Source organism: Neopelma chrysocephalum, unplaced genomic scaffold, assembly GCF_003984885.1.
Source record: "Neopelma chrysocephalum unplaced genomic scaffold, ASM398488v2 Primary Assembly neopelma1_64, whole genome shotgun sequence".
Lineage (NCBI taxonomy): Eukaryota > Metazoa > Chordata > Aves > Passeriformes > Pipridae > Neopelma > Neopelma chrysocephalum.
The window spans coordinates 1,133,036-1,150,686 of NW_020897721.1; the positions used below are offsets into that span (position 1 = coordinate 1,133,036).

General features: G+C 38.6%; 1 protein-coding gene across 2 annotated transcripts in view; it reads left to right on the forward strand.

The window, feature by feature from the left end:
- The window catches only part of BEND5 (BEN domain containing 5), a 911,380-nt gene that overhangs the window by 138,306 nt on the left and 755,423 nt on the right, over nt 1-17,651 (forward strand). The gene's annotated exons all lie outside the window — the stretch shown is intronic.

Sequence of the window (17,651 nt, forward strand, 5' to 3'; positions counted from 1 at the left end):
TTCCCCTGTAATCTCAGCCTTTAGCCCAAGAGTCAGGCTCGGTGTTCTCAGGGTGTTGGTGCAGCTACAAGTGCAGTTGCTGCTTCTGAAGGAGTGATGTTGAACAGATGAAAGAAGGACTGTGCAGACGGGTTTTCTGCGGGCAGGTTGCAAAATGACAGCAGCATTGGCAGAATGTGCCAAAGGTATTATTTGCTTTGTTCAGAAAAAAACAAAACAAACCCCAAACAACAGCCCAATGCTATCTTCAAAAGGAAGAACGGAGATTAAAGGAGAAAGAATCACTGTTTTCATTTTGCCATTACAGAGATATATGCAGAGAATTGTTTGGACAGAAAACCTGTATTATATTTTGTTTCATGTTACATGTGTCTATGTCTTATAAACAGAGAAAAATTGTGTAGCTTTTTCATACTCAAACCAGGAATATAATCATTGGTCCATAGTCATATTTCTATACTAAAAAACTTACAAAAAGTCTCTGCTTTATGAATATTTTTAGTGCGGGTGAAATTGTCATATAATTATTGAATTGTCTCTTTGCAGCTATTTATATTATCCTGTCTTTCAGCCTGAAAAATCCATGTGTTTCAAGGGATTTAGTCTTCAGGGATGTCAACTGTGACTGGGGCTTAAAGAGATATTTATCTATGTTTAATTGCTCTACTCTTAGACTTTATTATACGAGTACCTCAGGACAGGACAGTAAGTAGAGACTGATTTATTTTTTTCCATAAGTAAGAAGTGCAAGACATTTTTATATTTTGGGTTTTGTTTTGTCCAATAATAGAGAAAAGGTAAACATTTTCAACAAACAGCTCAGAGGCAGCAGGAAGGATGTACTGGGTAGCAGTATTTGTAATTAATTCCTTACTGACTTATGTGCTCAACACTTCAGTTTGCAAGGAGATAGTCTTCTGATTTTTTTTGAACTGATAATACTTTGTATTAAGAAATTGCTTTTCATCCAGTATTTCATATACTTTACCAAGTTGGGCAACATACTCTCTTTCCTCAGATTTTGTATTTAAAGCTTAGGGTTCTGTTTACACAAAGTTACACATGTAATGGAAAATAATAAATCAGAAAGAGTGTCACTTGATTGCTGCTTATCTACTGTTTTTAAAAGAGAAAGACTTTTTTTTAATATTTTTTATTTTTTATATTTTTCTGTCCACTAACATGCAATGACCTACTTTTAAGGTATATTGTAACTTCAAAGCATGTACAAAGTAATGAGAGCACTTAAAAAGCATTTCTATGATGCTTTTTTTGGGTGACTTCACTAATCTCTCCAGGAAAGTCTTGTCTTCTCATTTTGTGCTCAGAGAGGGCTTTATGGCATAATGTTACAAAAGTTTTTCCTGATAAAAACATTTCTGCTCATTATAAACTGTGAAATAAATTGAATGTTTTCAGCTACAGAGTACACTCCTTACTTGTTTTTTTTCTCCAGTTTTCATGTATGTGTACAGTCATGTTTATAAACAAAGAGGTTACATTTATGGTACCCTAAATGGCATGAAAGGGTTTTGTAAGAGAAGAGGCAGTTCTGTAATGAACAGCATAACTCTTGAATGCTTAAAATATTCCTGTGTTTAATGTCTGAACTGACGTGCATGTATAAAATTAATAATTGCTTGAATTTTGAACAATGAAAATACAGGGGAAATTACAACATAACAATGGCAAACTATGCAAGTGAAAGTATCAGCTGGAAGAATAATAGCTTTATTTGACAGTGTTTTGACATCATTGATGTACTGTTGTCACTGGAGACCTTCCTTTCTGTGTTTGTGATATACTATTTCAATCCATATTATCCCAATAGAATCACAAACATTGAAAAGGTCTGATGTGTGATAGTCTCTTACTAATATGTGAGTTGACATGTTGATTGTTCTTTCATATCTGGGACTTGTGAGAATTCTGTTTAAATAGTATTTGCTGACACTAATAAAGGATGCACAGTTGACAAAGGGGATACAGGTGTTTTGCAAGTGATTAGCATGGAAAGAAGCAAAATGGTTTTTCTACTCCATTTTGTACAAAGTGAAGAAAACCAAGTGCAGGATTAAATGTACCCACAGCAGTCCCTGTGTCAAACTAAGGGCAAGTTTATCAACATCGTTGAATAGACTGATAATACAAATCTGGATGCAAGAGATCTCTTGCAATCTAAAAGTTTAGAGTTTCTATTTTTGGGAAATGCACATAAGGGTTATAATTATTCCTAATTTCTGTAGAACTGTATCAGTGGATTCTTTTCCCCCAAAAGACAGACACATCAGAAGAAGCAGGTCTGGGGAAAAGGGAAACACAAAAGCAAGGGGAAAATATTCCTTAGGAAAACAGAAAATTAGCAGTTACTGCAGCAATCACCCAAATGGACTAACCTGTCATGGAATCTATTTGTGTGCAAGCCTACAGGTTCAACCTGGTGGTGTTTGGTGCTCTGCAGTCCAGGTCTGCTCACAAATGATAATGCACAGGGGAAGGAATCCTCCTTTTCTGTTTTCCTGTGCCACTTGAATTTTTCAGTCCTTTGTTGACTGTGTGAAGCACAATTTCCTCGTCGCAGTGGGCAGATTGGGGCATGATGTAACAGCTAGATCAGGCTTGTTATGGTTTCTCTTATCACCCAGTCAGTAAGTTTACGTGTTTAGGCTGGGTACAGTGAAGTCCCTTGGAGAAATAGGGGATGAACCATGAGGGGAACTGCCAAGACCAAGCCAACTTCCATTCAGATGCCATTTATAAAAGCAGTGAGAAGCAGGAGATGTTGGTGGAACAATTGGGTGTAGAGCAGCACTCTGAAGTCAGACTATTAGTCTTTTGCCAATCTCTTCTGCTGTCATCTGTAATCTCGTCTCAGGAGCACAAAAGTGCTGTGATGTGATACAGCAGTAAGGAAAGATGAAGTGTTTTTTCTTCCCCACAAAGCCTAACGAGTAAGGACTCTTCAAGTTTATTATACAACATTGGTTGGACGAAAGAAGACATGGGTTCGAGTTTGAGAACAGCACAGTGATAGGAGTTTGCATATGCAGTGATAAAATTTTCAGGAGTTTCTTTCTTGCAACAAATGTGTATCTCTGGGTCATAAAGAAATAGTCTTCTTAAAGCTGCTGTGGCTTGGCTTCATTTTAGATACTTCATCCCTGCCAAATGCTGCTTCTTTGGCTTACCAGTATGGATTAAAGGTATCATCTTATCTGTCTGAAGATGAACAAGATGATTTGGTTTGCTCTCTACATATTGTCTCTCGAAAATGGGCTCCATTTCTTCATTTAGTTCACTAGTTACTATGTTTCTGGTAAATATTTCAATCCTAGGCATAAAGCAGCAGATGGGAATAAAAATTGTGGGTGCCAGGATGTGTGGGAGAGGAAAGGACTGTTAAATTGTGAAAGGGAATGCAGTGTTCAAAGAGAATAGTCTTTGTGGGGAAAGAGATGGACTGGACAAAGTTGAGGGCAGGACTTAAGAGTGCATACAGAGTAAAGAAGGAGATAAAATAAGCGTGAAAAAAGAGGGAAAAACAGATTCCAAAAATCAGTTGGATAAAGTTCTCGGTGATGCTGTGGAGGGAAGAGGAAGCACAGCGCAGACGAGAAAGCAAACAGTGGGTGGAGAACTGTGCTAATGCTCCTAATCTGCTTCTCGTGTCCTTGTTTGTTCTCAGTGAGTTGATATCTTTGACACTCTTCCATGGAGACACACAGACGATGTTTTTTTTCAGAGACTGAGCCTCACAGATTAGGATGGGTTGGGTTATTAACCCAGCACTCATAGTAAGACAGGTTTCCACAACTTCGCGTCTCAGATGGTTAGAAATAGTCAACTACTTCTCAGCCTAAATTTAGTATAAACACTTTTCCTCCTTCCTTAATTCCCAATTTCCCTGATATATTCGAGTATGTATCATTTTAAATACCTCATTTTTCCAGCCTAAGCAATCCCCACGTCACCCCAAGTGCAGGTGGTCGTGCTCAGGTGCCCCCCAGGGGCTGCAGTGCCCCACCATCCCCTGGTTGCTCTGTAAGAGCTGCTGTAATGGCAAGCAGTGCCTGTTCACTGCAGCATCTGCCTAATCCACTGCCTCTATATGGCCTGTCCCTTGGTAAAGCTCTTAGTCTTGACAGTTCCTGACATCCCATATATAATAGAAACAAAACAGGAGCTGACAGTTTGCAACATTATAAATAAATACCTCATACTGTGAGCGATACACAAATGTTGTATTCCTTTAAATTGTAGAAGATGAGGCTTTTAGAGTGTGTTACCACTGGCATTTTTGCCTGTAACAAGGGGCTTAGACTGCAGGCCAGGGAATGTTAAATAAATTTCCCAAGCTCTAATGCCATCTATTTTTTTTAAACAATGTTGAATTGGAACTGGTGACCTTGTCATTGCAGAAACAGCAAAATTTATTTTACAGTTTCCTCTACCTGCATTAGTAAAAAGTGTGTTGTGAAGATGGGCAAAAAAATGCAGCCATCAGTGCATTAAATACATGGTTTTATGACCAGTCTGAGGAAGACACCTCCAGCACTCAAGAGCCATTTAAGTGACAATAAACAAAATAGTATCTGATAATATGCCTTTCTGTTCATTGACATCAGCAAAGTTAAATCATATTAAAAAAGTACCAAGTAGAACTACTTATGCAGAATAATTCTAGTTTGCAATCCCAAAATTTTCCTCTGCTTTTTTTTAATGACAACCTCTTATTCTTCTCAGAGTATTATTGTAAGCTGCTTTAAGCACCCTATCATTAATCCTGAAATATGTATATATCTTCCTGCATTGTTAGTCAGATGAGTGTGCTGTAGCTCTTATGATCACCTGAAGAAAATTACAACTTTGTGAGAAATATTTATATTGTAAATTTGCAAAATATTACATGTTCTCAAGTCCAAATATATAATTGCCTCCTATTACAGATAGAAAGGATGTGATTTAAAAAAAAAATACCTCCAGGAACTGGCAAGCAAATGGTGTCTAAATTTGGATTTAGATTTATTTCCCTAGTTTATGTGATCTATGAAACCCCTCAAACCATCAGATGTCTGAAGTCTGGTAGGTACCTGAGATTTTTTCACTGTGCTTTCAGTTCAGTGCATGCCCAGAGCTGCCAAATTCATGTGCAAAGATGTTAATTCTTGGCCATTCTGAGTACAACCCACACTCTGAAAAGAAATGCTCCTTCAGTGGTTCTTTCATTGACTTCAGAAAGGAGGAATCTTCTCTGAGCTCTAGCTTAGGACTAGGTGATCCTGGAGGAAATGATGTCCTTCCCATACTGCTCATGTTTAAAGTCTGCTCTTGTTCCTGAGCTCCCCTGGTTTCACTGACCCCTCTGAGGATTCCCTGCTGGGAATTGCTAAAGCACACAGCCTTTCCCAAGAGTTTTTTAAGGAACTTTGTCTTCCAGCTGAGGTTCATGTGTCTGCTCCTCAGGTATAACAAGCTGTTATGTCACAGGGTCAACACCTCTTGGTGGTCCCAGACATTGATTGCCTTTTAAATTTCAGGGGGGATTGTGTGTCCAGCTTTTCTAGGGGTCTTCCAGCATCCCAGGCATTACAACAGGGACTCCTGGACAATGGTTGCATCTCGCAGTGCTTTGTTTGTAGCTGCTAAACTGAATTAGAAAAGAACATTGTAATTGTACTCAGTACTCTCCAAAAATCCTTTTTCCACATGGATGGATGGATGCCAAAGTTGTTCTGTTGCTCTCTTGTAAATCACTCTTCTCATTCTCAATCTCTTCTGTAAATGATAAGTCAAACTTATATCTGAAAATTTTCCTTGATACTAGAAAAAGTTCCCAAACATGTAACCATGACATAAGTAAGTAAATGCTCTGATACATATTCAGCATTAGAAGATGTAGTGATGCTGTTTTTACTAATTTGATAAAGAAAACTTGATGGGGAAAAAAAGAAACATATTACAGTTTTAGCTTTTCTTTTTTCCGTGATGTAAAAGATCTGTTCAACTCCAGCAGGTTTTTCTACCTTTTATTGAGACAAATCGTGAAATCCTTATTCTTTCCTTCCTCAGGACAATCTCCTTTTAACTTCAGTGAGATAATAAGGCTTATGTTGCTTTGTAAAGTACTTTGACATCTATGGTGAACAAGATTTAAATATTATTGAAAGGGAAATTTGATGGAGTTTAAATTGAATACAGAACTTCAGGATTCAGTTTATGGAGATTGCTCCTTTTTTTTTCTTTGTGATTCTCTCATAAACTCTTCATACTCAGGTTGCAGAGTGCAGTGAATGTCTCTGCCTTCATGTGGAAGAGTGTAGGAGTGATAATTGTGGTTGGCCTTGGAGCAGGGTTGTCCTCCTGCTCTTGTACACAATCTGGCAGTTAATGGAGACATTTGCTTGGAGAATTACTTGTTTAAATAATTTACTTGGACATGTGGCTGCAGCATTACGAGAGAAATACAGATTCTTTATTTCATCTTAAGTAAAACCTGCCTCGCACAACAGTTTGTTCTATGAGCTGTGGCCAGCTAGGTCAGAACTTTAATGGAGAAGCCCAATAAAGTAGATTACAAGTACTCTGAAGTTTCTGAACTTGGTCAAATTCAAGAAACATGAATAATGTTGCTTATATAAATAAAATTTCATAAACATACAGGAATGTGTTTTGAGAGAAAATGATAAATGATGTGGAAATAAAAATGGAACAAGCATAATCATATCAGTTTCCTATTGATTTTTATTGAATTAGTCTTACCCGCCATTTAAGTGTTTTGTAATCTACTAAAAATGCTTTTATAGTGTAGAAATTTCATTTTATGAGTTTCACATAATGCAATCAAAACATTTAGACCTACATCTTCATACTAAGAAATTTCATCCACATGTTATTTGGCAATTCTTTTTGATTAAAGGTAATATTTCTAATGTAGCCATCCAGTTATATGGAAATATCTTGACAGAAAATAACAGAATTATGTAGTAGCATAGAATTCATTCTTTGCCAGTGTTCTGGGATGAGAAAATAAACTTGTGAAAGAAATGCTAAGTTTGATCTAGCATTGGAATATACCTTGACACAGAGAGGATCAACTGCCACGTCCTTTGAAGCTCAGGAAAATCTTGTCATTGACTTAAAGTAAAATCAATTCAACACCAAAACAAATTATATATGAGTTTTTTATGCTTCTCTGTCTCACTTCTCACCCAAAACAAAAAGGAAGAGGCAGCTGGAGGAGTTAGGCCACCCAGCTCTGGATCATACATTACAGAAATCCTGATAGGATCAGCCATTTGGGAGAGGAGGAGGAGGAGGAGGAGGAGGAGGGTGGGTGTGTGACTGTGTGTGCAGTTCAGGTATGAGCACAGCAGCCAAAGGGCTCTGCTGTAACTGGGGAGGCAAAGGATGGCTGGGAACACAGTGATGTGCAGCTTCTGTGTTCAAACCCCATTTTCTCTCACATTGTTGAGGGATTTCCTTCTGTGGGCTCAGTCAATATAATTTCTTTTATGTCTCTTGCTGTGCTGGTACTGCACTGTCAGCTACTTATTGTATTGCCAGTTCAGACTGAGTGAGTGGACTGACTTAAAAGGAAAAATTGGCTTCTTTTGAAGACAATTGAAAATGGTTATCTTCAGTGTTGCCTTAATGTCAAAATAGTTAAATTTAGTAAGTGATAAGATTAGATTTCATTGGGTTATATAGACCTAGGCAGGAGGGCACTTGAAAATCAATTTACATCTGCCCACCTGTTGGTAGAAACCTTTCCTTTGTGCTCTCCAGCACAGCCCCTTTGGGGAGGGATGGGCTGTAGACCTGGGTTTTAATTCTCACCAATGTACATTTGAAAATTTCCAGACACTTGATGGTGTTTTAACATTTCCAACTGTATGTTTGCAATATTTGTGGAGGCTGCAGCTCAAACGCTGTTGGATTCCTGTCTGCTCATTTGCTGCAATTTGATTAAGGATTGCTGCAAAGCCTAAATTGCAGGCGGGCAAATTATATAAGACACTTTATTTCTGTCTGTCACCGGATCTGTCACAACCACGCTTGACTGGGTCAGAATTCCTCCTCTGGGCATTGACAGAGGAGGCTGCTGTGCTTTGGCTACTCCAGCAGATCTCTGTGGACTGGCTTTCAAAGCCATCATGTCCCAGTTGTGACTTCCATGTAGGGAAAAACATTTGGTTTCTCGAAATGTTCTGGGCCCAGTAGCTGTGTAATGACTCTTTGGAGGTCAGATACAAGTATCAAAGAGATCTTTCCTCTTTTCTTGTTTTTGTGGTTTATTTTTAGTTTTGTTTTGTTTGGGTATTTTGTATATCTGCTTTGAATAAAACAAAATATGTCAGATGTCGCTATTTAATGAAAAAGAAGGAACTCACAGTGTTGTCAAAAAACAACATTTTGTAAGAGGAAAAAGTTTGGTTTTGTGGGGTAAATGTCATGTTTTTTAGGTTTGTGGGATCTGGTGACAGTGGAAGCTCTGCATGGAAGTATTTGTATGACAGAATGCTTGGTTTGTGAAGTCTCTGTGCAAGTCTTTAGCCACTTGAGAACCAAATAGGAAACAGGCCATCTGAAGTAGATATAATTAGAATGATCCTCCATCTTTTTGTGAGGAGCAACAGAGACAAAGATATTATTCCAGAACTAAGGCTAATATAACTTCCTGAGGGCTGTTCTACATTGTATTATAAAGTAATGCTTCCCCATATCTTTAATTAATATCCAGTCAAACACTATATTTAAATATTTAAATACTGTATTTAAATTCAAATAATTAAGATATTTGAATAAATTTAAATCCAAATATTTAATACAGTTAAATAATACCTTTATTTGCTCAAACCAGGTTTTATCTCAAATTTTAGGGAATCTATGTAGCCCTCAAGAAACTAATTCCCTGTTTCTCAAAGTCTTCCTTCTGGAATGAATGCAGATTGGAAGACATCTTGAAATGAGAAAGGGTTTACCTTCAGGGAACCAAAGCAATGAGTTCTTTATGGTCAAATAGATTTTTTACATCAACAGAGCAGGTAGCTGAGTGTACAAATGAGCTCTTACTTAAACTTGTGAAAGGAGTTTAAAAGATCCACTGCTGTGTTGAATTCCTGGAGCCTGAGGTTTGAACAGGTCAGCACACACTAACTAAGCCCAACTTTACCAATTTTGTTTAGTGTTTCAGCTGAGGAGGTTTGGGACAGTTGTAGAGCTGATACACAACACGGGTTCTACACGTAAACCCACATCAACTTTATTCTAGAACTTGTTCAGACTGGTAAGAATCTCTCCATTGACTTGGATGGACATTGGATTGAGCTCAAAATGGATATTTTTGTTTAAATAAGCATGAAACATATGGTAGACAGCTGATCCTTGTTCTGTTGTTTGTTCAGTTAACAGCTTCTTTAGAATCACTACATTTGGAGTATATGGATTAGGGATGAGATTAAACAGTCTTCAAGTTACCCTCCCAAGTTTATGCAATTCTTGGAGGCAAACTGAGTAAATTAAACCCAGTGACCAAGATATCTTGATTCAGAATATTCATCCTTCCACATCTAGGCTGCTTTCTGGAGACTCAGACTTTTTTTCCCCCCCTAGATTAGTAAATTCAGCTATGGAATCATTAGAGGCATTTGAAAAGAATGGCTGAAAATTCAAAAATAAATGCATATTATGTGTTACTTAACAAATATTTATTTAGCTCCTACTAATACAATTCCTTTTATTTATGTAGTTTGCTGCAGGTGTAATATATCTCTTTTTCTTGCATCTAGAAACATTAAAGACTTCTCCCTGTGAAGAATGCTTATTTTTTATTCCTTTCTTGCCTATGGCTGCTATTACAATATGGCATTGGTTGCTGATTGTCTTCTGCTGGAATGCATTCTCATTTGCTCAAATATTTCCACGTCTACCAGAATATTTAATCACACAAATGTCTCCAGTGCTGGTGGCTGTAGGCGAGTTCTTCCTGCGGGGTGACCGAGCGTTTCACTAGGTGGGTACTTCAGCAGAGCAGGCAGCAGCTGTTATCTTCCTTCAACCTGGTGCAGCATATTAACCATGCCAGCACTAAACTGAGGCCTAATCTTAACCATTTTTATTCATAGGTTGTCCCCAGTTTGGATTTATGCTGTTGGGAGATTTTAGTTTTGTTTCCAGAACCGCTGCATATCTCAGTCAGCTTTGCTTTCTTTTCTCTTGTGTTCTTCTCTGTTGATGTTTTTCCATGTTTGGTTTTTTTTTTCCCTCAATCATTTCTTTTTATTCTCCATTTCATTTCGGCTGCTCAGGGCTCTTCAGGAAGAAGCTGTACCTTTTGTCTGACTGTCCATGTCGTGCTGGCTTAACCTCCTGTATATTTAACTCCTGCAGCTTCCGTTTCTCCTGTTAGCCTCCGTTCTTCCTCGTCCCAACGCTTCCGTCTTCCTTCCTCCTCCCTTCCAGGCTCTGGGACACCTGTGTGTTCCATGCAGTGTGTGCAGAGAGCAGAGCTCTGCTTGCCACAGCTTGCAGCACCACGTGGCTTGTCTTTTGTGATGCTTCAGAGAACCAAACCCTCTTTGATGTATCAGGGGGGAGGGGGGAAGTTTTACGCAAACGCCTTTAAACACACGGGCCCCTTTTCTGCCTTCCATCATTGCTGTTTATCATAGTGCTGACACATGGGTGGGAGTATTTGCCTTTTATGTTAAGCCTGGGCTGTGCAGTGACACTGGAAGGCAGTAGAGGCACCACTGCAGCTTATGACAGCAGCAAGGTGTTTTTACAGGTTTGAGATATTACCACAGTTAAATAAACCAGGGGAGTGGTGAGGACAAATAAAATGAAAACGGCTATGGCAGCTCAAGTTTTTGATAGGGAAAAAAAATAACATGAGAATTCTGTCTTACAACTTAATGGTGTAAAATGTGTGTAGCTGTAATACCTGAGGCCACAGCTGGGATTGGGCCCCGTGGTGCATTACTTTGCAATATATATGTTTACTAACCTGGAGAGGGTCCTTGCTTGTCCAAGCCATCTGTGATGTGTGAGTGCACAAAGAAGTTTTAGACAGGAATAATGCACAGGAAGTTGGGGAATACTGTGTCAAATTGTAAAGTTAAATCATTTATCTACTTACTTATAGTTTGGTTCTATCCTTCAGTACAGTTTCAGTGTTGTAATTTATGTCAGTGGGATGACCTGTGCTGATATCACTTCAGTCTGATGAGGGGCCTAGTCTGATAGGAGAAACATAAAAGTGTATAAATTGGGTTGGTGGTTTTCAGTTTGTTTGTAAATATATCAATGACGGAATTCAGCAAATAAAGATGCCTGGACATGGAGTCCTCCCTATGTCCACAGTTTATGTTTGCATCTGCAAAGTGTACACCCCTGGTTTGGATCTGTAATAATTATTTTTTTTTAAAAATACTTCTCAGAGCTGAAATGTGAGTGCTAATTGAAATACTTTTGCTGCTTTGTTTTTGCTGTAAAATTACACCCACTTAAAGAATAGTTAGACTTGAATTGTTGAGAATCTACTATATTGGGCAGTGCAGATTTTTAAAAGATACATGTTTTGGTCTGCACTAAGAAAGGCAAGTTATCAAATTTACTGGAATGTAGATCATTTGAAGAGATGATGGGAAATATATTTCCCTCCCTCCTATCCGTATCAATTTATTGGAGCTATAATCACTCTTTTTGTTAAAAACCTTGACTGTAAATCATCTGTATCTATTACAGGAGGTAATAAAAAGACAAGCAGAGGGAAAGTGTAAACTCTATCTTGGTTATATGCAGTGTCCTTGTTACTGGTATGTTCAGCATCTCCAACAGGAATTCTGTGTAGGTTGGGGTGGAATTTAGCCTGATGAATTGGCATATATTCCAGTAGATTAAATTTACTGCTTACATCATCATCAATTTTATTTGGTCATTTCACCAATTTTTTTTCTTCTGCCAGAGTGGTTTGGGTCTGAATTTCAAGCCATGCTTTTGTTAACAACAGTAATATTGATATAAATCTTGCATTCATACAAGTGCATACTCCTGTATGCATTATAAAATATTCTAACATATTTCTAAAGCTTTAAATGTGAGTTTAAATGACATTATGGGGATTTACCAGCACATGGAGCTTCTCCAAGTGAAGGCAGTGGTTGCACTGTGTTTGTTTTTACAACAAGTTTTTATTCAGAGAGAATCTGAGAGTTTGGAGAGAATTCAGATTGAAATGTAAAAATAAATGGCAAGTCACCGATCCATTCCAGTGGCTTAGGAGTCTTGTATCTCCCTAAAACCTTTCCTTTCTGTGATGCCTGTTTAAAACTTGACAACAGTGTTCTTCTGCTCTGACTACTGCCTACAACAGTGATCACAAGCATCTTGTCACCTTCTATCCCTCTCCATCTGTCTGTGTTCCTCTTGTCTTGCAGATGGTGAGCTGTCTAGGGCAGGGGCTGTGTTTTTGTTCTTTGCTTACCCAGCATCTAGTGAACAGCACTTGGCACAAGGGAGTCCTGGTCAATGACAAAAAATAGCAAGTTTTCTGATGATGAAGCAAGTATATTTGTCCACTTCCTATCCGTTAGAAAGTTTAGTTATGTAAATAACTAGTTTCCCCCCGAGTTTTATCAAATATTTTATGTTGCTGAATTATTTACGATAAACACGTTGTCTTACTGCTCAGCATAAATTTAAAAGATAATTTTAGCAAGGGAAGAAAATATTTATGAAGAGAAAGCAGAGGCAGAAATGGAAGTGATAAATTAATGAAAATACACTGATAATGGCAGTGGTCCAGATGAGAAATATGTCTTATCTGAGAGTTCATTTGATATTGTCAGGGTGATGTTGCACCTGTATATATTGTGTGCTGGGTTTGCCCACCTTTGTGATCCGTGGTACAGCTTGGGAATAGTGGAGGAAAAGAGTGTTCTGAAAAGATTTTGAGAAAAAAGCTACCTTGAAGTACAGTAGCCAGCAAGGAACAGGAATACAGGAGAGCTGCTGGGAGGTGTTAATACCATTTGAAGTTTCCCTGGGAACTGTAAGAGCAAGGGGGAAGAAATGAGGGGCATTTGGGATGTAATAACAATGAATAACCTTTAAAGAATTGCTACAAGATACAGGTAGCAAGAGCAGACAGAAGAGTCCACGGCCCTGAAGCGAGAGGCCGTTCATAGCAAGGTGTGCCATTTTTGACTGCAGAAAACTATAGACTTGCCTCAGGGAGAGGTCCCTCATGGAACAGGAAAAGGTTGTAACGAGATCTTTCTATACTGTAAATATCATATGTCACCTCCATACTGGGTCTATCCTCTGCTAGTTTACGTAGACTAAAATGTCAACAACACACTTCTACTCGGTCATGTCACTTTTGGAAAAACAACTGTTGGTAAGAAAAACTGGATTATAAATGTTTGCTAAAAATAATCCAGAAGATTATGGCCCTGGCTGTGGCCTCGGAATCTGGTTTTTGATGCAGATAAAACTTTATTTCAACATTTTAAAAAGACAAGAAACTTCTGTATTTTACAAAAAAGATTTATGACAGAAATGGTTTAGTCATTTATATATTGTAATAATTTGGGAATTAATATTTATTCCTACAGGGATGGAGAAAACATAAAGAAAGAATGTTGACCAAATACAACACATGGATAATATGTTTGTACAAATCATGAGAAGTTTTCAATAAGCAGAGCTACCTTAAAAATGCTGTAGGGATGGATACACAGCTAAGCTTTGCTGTTTCATTCTACACAGCCCCAGAGTCCAATATCCTCCTGGACTGTGACAGGTGTTCTTGCCTTTAAATCATTATCCTAGATTTTTGCATGAGTATTCTGTTTGTTTACTCTGACAGTAATCATAACAAAACAAGAGGTGGTAGCAGTGATTGTGGCCATGAAGGCTTTTGGTTCAGAAAGGTGTTTTCTAAAAGGCAGGATCACCCTTAGTCTTTGTAGGAATTTAGCTGTTGTTTCAGGTACTCTTGCTCCTGGGGGATGAAGACTTCAGAGACTAAATACCCTTATGGCAGCATTCTGCCATGCTCTGCAGATCTGGCTGGAGCCTCGTGTATTTATATTTGTGTGTGCTTGTTGTTCTGTCCTTCACCACGTTTCTAAAGAGTTCAGAGACACCGAGATAACATCTGCCTCTGGAAACAAATGAAAAAGATCATCTGTGCCTGTTAGTCACAGAAATATCTTTTGCTTTAGTTGCTGGACAAAATTCTTTCCTGAGCAATGTCAGATGTCAGGCATGCTGTTGAGTTTGCTGAATTTCCAGTCAAATTAGCTTTTGATCTCACTGAGTTGCAGTCCAGAGTCCTTCTTGCAATCAAATATACCTTAAAGTGAGTGCAATGGGCACGCTATAGCTTCATATAATTTGGGTTTGGAGGTTTCTGCACAATTGCACTATCAAGATAGATTTTGGCCAAGCTGGGATGTCAGGAATTTTCATTGTCCAAATGGCAAGCGCCATGTCTTTTTATCACTCTCCTGTAACACCCTCTGTGCTGTAGCAGCTGCTGAGAACAGTTTCCCATTTTCAGACCCGCACAGGGAAGGCCAGGAATTTGCTGTCCTGCAGTCCTCTCATCACCAGTGACTGCAAATTCTCATGTGCATGGACTGTCTGTGGCAAGCACCATTGGGAACATGGAATGTATTACTGACTGGTTTGGTTCTGCTGTCCAGTTCCTTGGTCAGACATCAGCATAGTGAAGCAGCAGCTCTGTTCCAGCCTCGCTCCCGAGAAAACCACGTGAAGTTAAATCAGGGAGCTGACAACATGACATTGAATTCTTCCAGCAAATTCTGCTGCTTTGGTAATATGTTGTCTTACATTGTACCTTTCTAATCTTTTTACACATCCAGGATATTTGGGGCGTGCTTTGGAGAAACCTACCAAAAGCCATTCCACGTAGAGTGAATAGCCAGGAGAGCAGGGAAACTTGATAAGGATATGTAGAAGGCAAGCTTTAGATCTGCAGAGTTGCTGCCCTCTGTGTTGGGAACTACAGCCAGTGACAGTGTCTTTGTTCCTCCCAAATTTGAAAGCAGAAGTGCACTAGAGAAGTGGCAGATCAAAGCCACTGCCATAGGTACAGAGGGCACGTGTGTGATATATGGAGCTACCAGTGTGCTGTGAACATTTCCCTAATTTCTCAAGGAGCCCTGATGCTGACTCTTCATGTACAGAAACAAAGAAATCTCCATGTGGAGATTTAAACTATAAGGAATTCCTGGACCTCAATAATTAGCACTAGTAGAAGAGCAGAAAGGATTTTAAATATTAGTCTACAGAGGTATTTAGATTCTACTTATCTGGATTTTGTTGTTGATTCATGGGAATCTCAGTTGTCCCAAGAGGCCACTGAAGAATTCATAGGCTGCCTGTTTTTTTTTTCTTGTAGGGCTTATATTTTTGCCCTCTAAATAAAAAATTCAGGGAAGGCATTACACTTATGCTTTGCTCTTTCCTTCAGTGAATTGTGGAAATTCTAAGATGGAAACATAACTATTTTGCATCTCTGAAGCTGTGTCAGGATTAATGTAAATTAGCTATACCATTCCTGTCTTAGTTAGGAACTGTTCACAAATTTTCAGAGTCACAGAAACTGGAAACAACTGATCAATCTGATTATTACATTTATTTCTATGCTGTATCTACCAATCACTATTTTTCAGAACCTTTTCCAAAGTCTCTGCTTGGAGACAGAGATCTGGGGAAGACAATGTTCTTTGGAACTGAAGGAGTAGGTTCTGTTCCGGATATCTCCTAACACAAAAGAAGGAAGATGACCTGTGATCTGGGGTTCTTGGGGTTCTACTGCTTTTATCTATCCTCCTAAGGAGGTTAACTTGTGTTAGATTTATGGGAAGATCTCAGCTGCATATGGAGATATCTCTTTTTCTCTAATCCTCTGCCAAGCAGGGCCAAAGGGATACATTTATCATTAAGCACTAAGAAATGTTTTTGGATCATCATCAGGTAAAAGATTTGGAGGAACCTGGGAAGGTACCGAAGGTCAGAGCTCAAATATTTGTGGAATGTTACAGTTGATTTGAAAACAGATTAATCAAGTGGTAACAAACAGCACTATGTGTCAGGTTTGTAAGGGAAAGCAAGAATATGCATAGTCACTCTCCCCATCGTGAAGGAGCAGTTCAGCTATGAAAGCAGCAGATTTAGCAATGGATATTTCATACTTCAACTCTCTGGAAGATGCAGGGCTATTTTTGGGTTATATGAGGAAGCAGCATTTTCGTCAGGTCCCAAACGGGCGGTGAAATGAATTCAGTTCAAGTGAATATTCAAATAGTTACATGAAGCACCCAAATGGACATTAAAAGAATGAGGTCATACAACATTAAACCATTTGCATTAGAGAAACAGTAAAATTTTCATTGTTAAGGCCTCTTTTGCACACTCACATACCCAGCATTCTGGGTCTTTATCTACATAGGCTGATTTATTCCCCAGCTCAGTTCACAGCCAGTGTCTGGCTGTGAGCCACTAATAATGGATTACCTATGCAGTAACCTTCAAAGAGAAAAAGAAAATAAATTTTTATTACCAAAGCGATTTTGGCTCTGCTGTGAAAATGTATTTTACAATCTTTTGTTCCATGCTAGAGCAGAATGCTTTGTCATCTGGAGGTTGGAGTAATAAAGACATGGTAGGCAAGTAGGACTCCCGTGGGGCTTTACCCCCCTGGATGTGACATCATCTCCATGGGTGAAGCCAAAAGATTCTAAAGTACTCATTTTACTTATTATGAGGTAAATATCCTCTGAAAAAAAAAACGGATGAAATTGTACCCAAAGAACATCACACATGGATTCCTTGAATGAATCTATTCAATGCCTTCCGCCTTCTATCCTGCCTCTGATGAAAATTCAACATAAAAGCTACCAAGTACAGCCAATTCACATGACAACAACAAATCAGGAAGTCAGAACACATCTTGTTACTTCCAAGTTACTAGTCCTCAGTGGTTTCTTTTGTGTTCAAACTCTGCATACAAACCAAAATAATTTGTAATTTTTCATATGAGTTATCCCTGAAAAGCAAGGCAGCCCCCACGATATAATTCCTTTTCATTTTTCCTGAAGTTGCCCAGTGCTCTGACTTCACCTTCCAAATGGGTCAGCACAGTATTCCTGAAAATGATGGAGTGATTAAATTTCCAAAATATTTTTTTTCTCTTCCTGACAACTATTAATAAGAAACAACTATTAATGGGAAATATGAATCCAAACTGGGACCACAGGTGACCCTTCTCCCTCACATGAAGCACGCTGCTCGCTAAGGCAAAGCTATTTAATTGGTTCCTAAGCACCTAATTTTTATGAGTGGGGCTTAAGTGCTGAAATATAGGAAAGCACATTTCCTTGTGCTTGCTATCAGCACAGTAGCATATCAATGCAGTTTGGAAAAAATCCTAGAAAGATTCCTAAATTGTTCATTCTTTCAAATATGGAAAGCGGCGTCCTGTAACCTTTACTTTTATCAGAGAAGAAAGGTTTTTTGGGGTAAAGCTCAGTACTCATTTCTCCTTGCCTTTAGTGGGCACTTCACGTAGGTGTGAAGGAAGAATGTGTGACTTCTTTTTTTTTGGGAGGGTGAGTTTT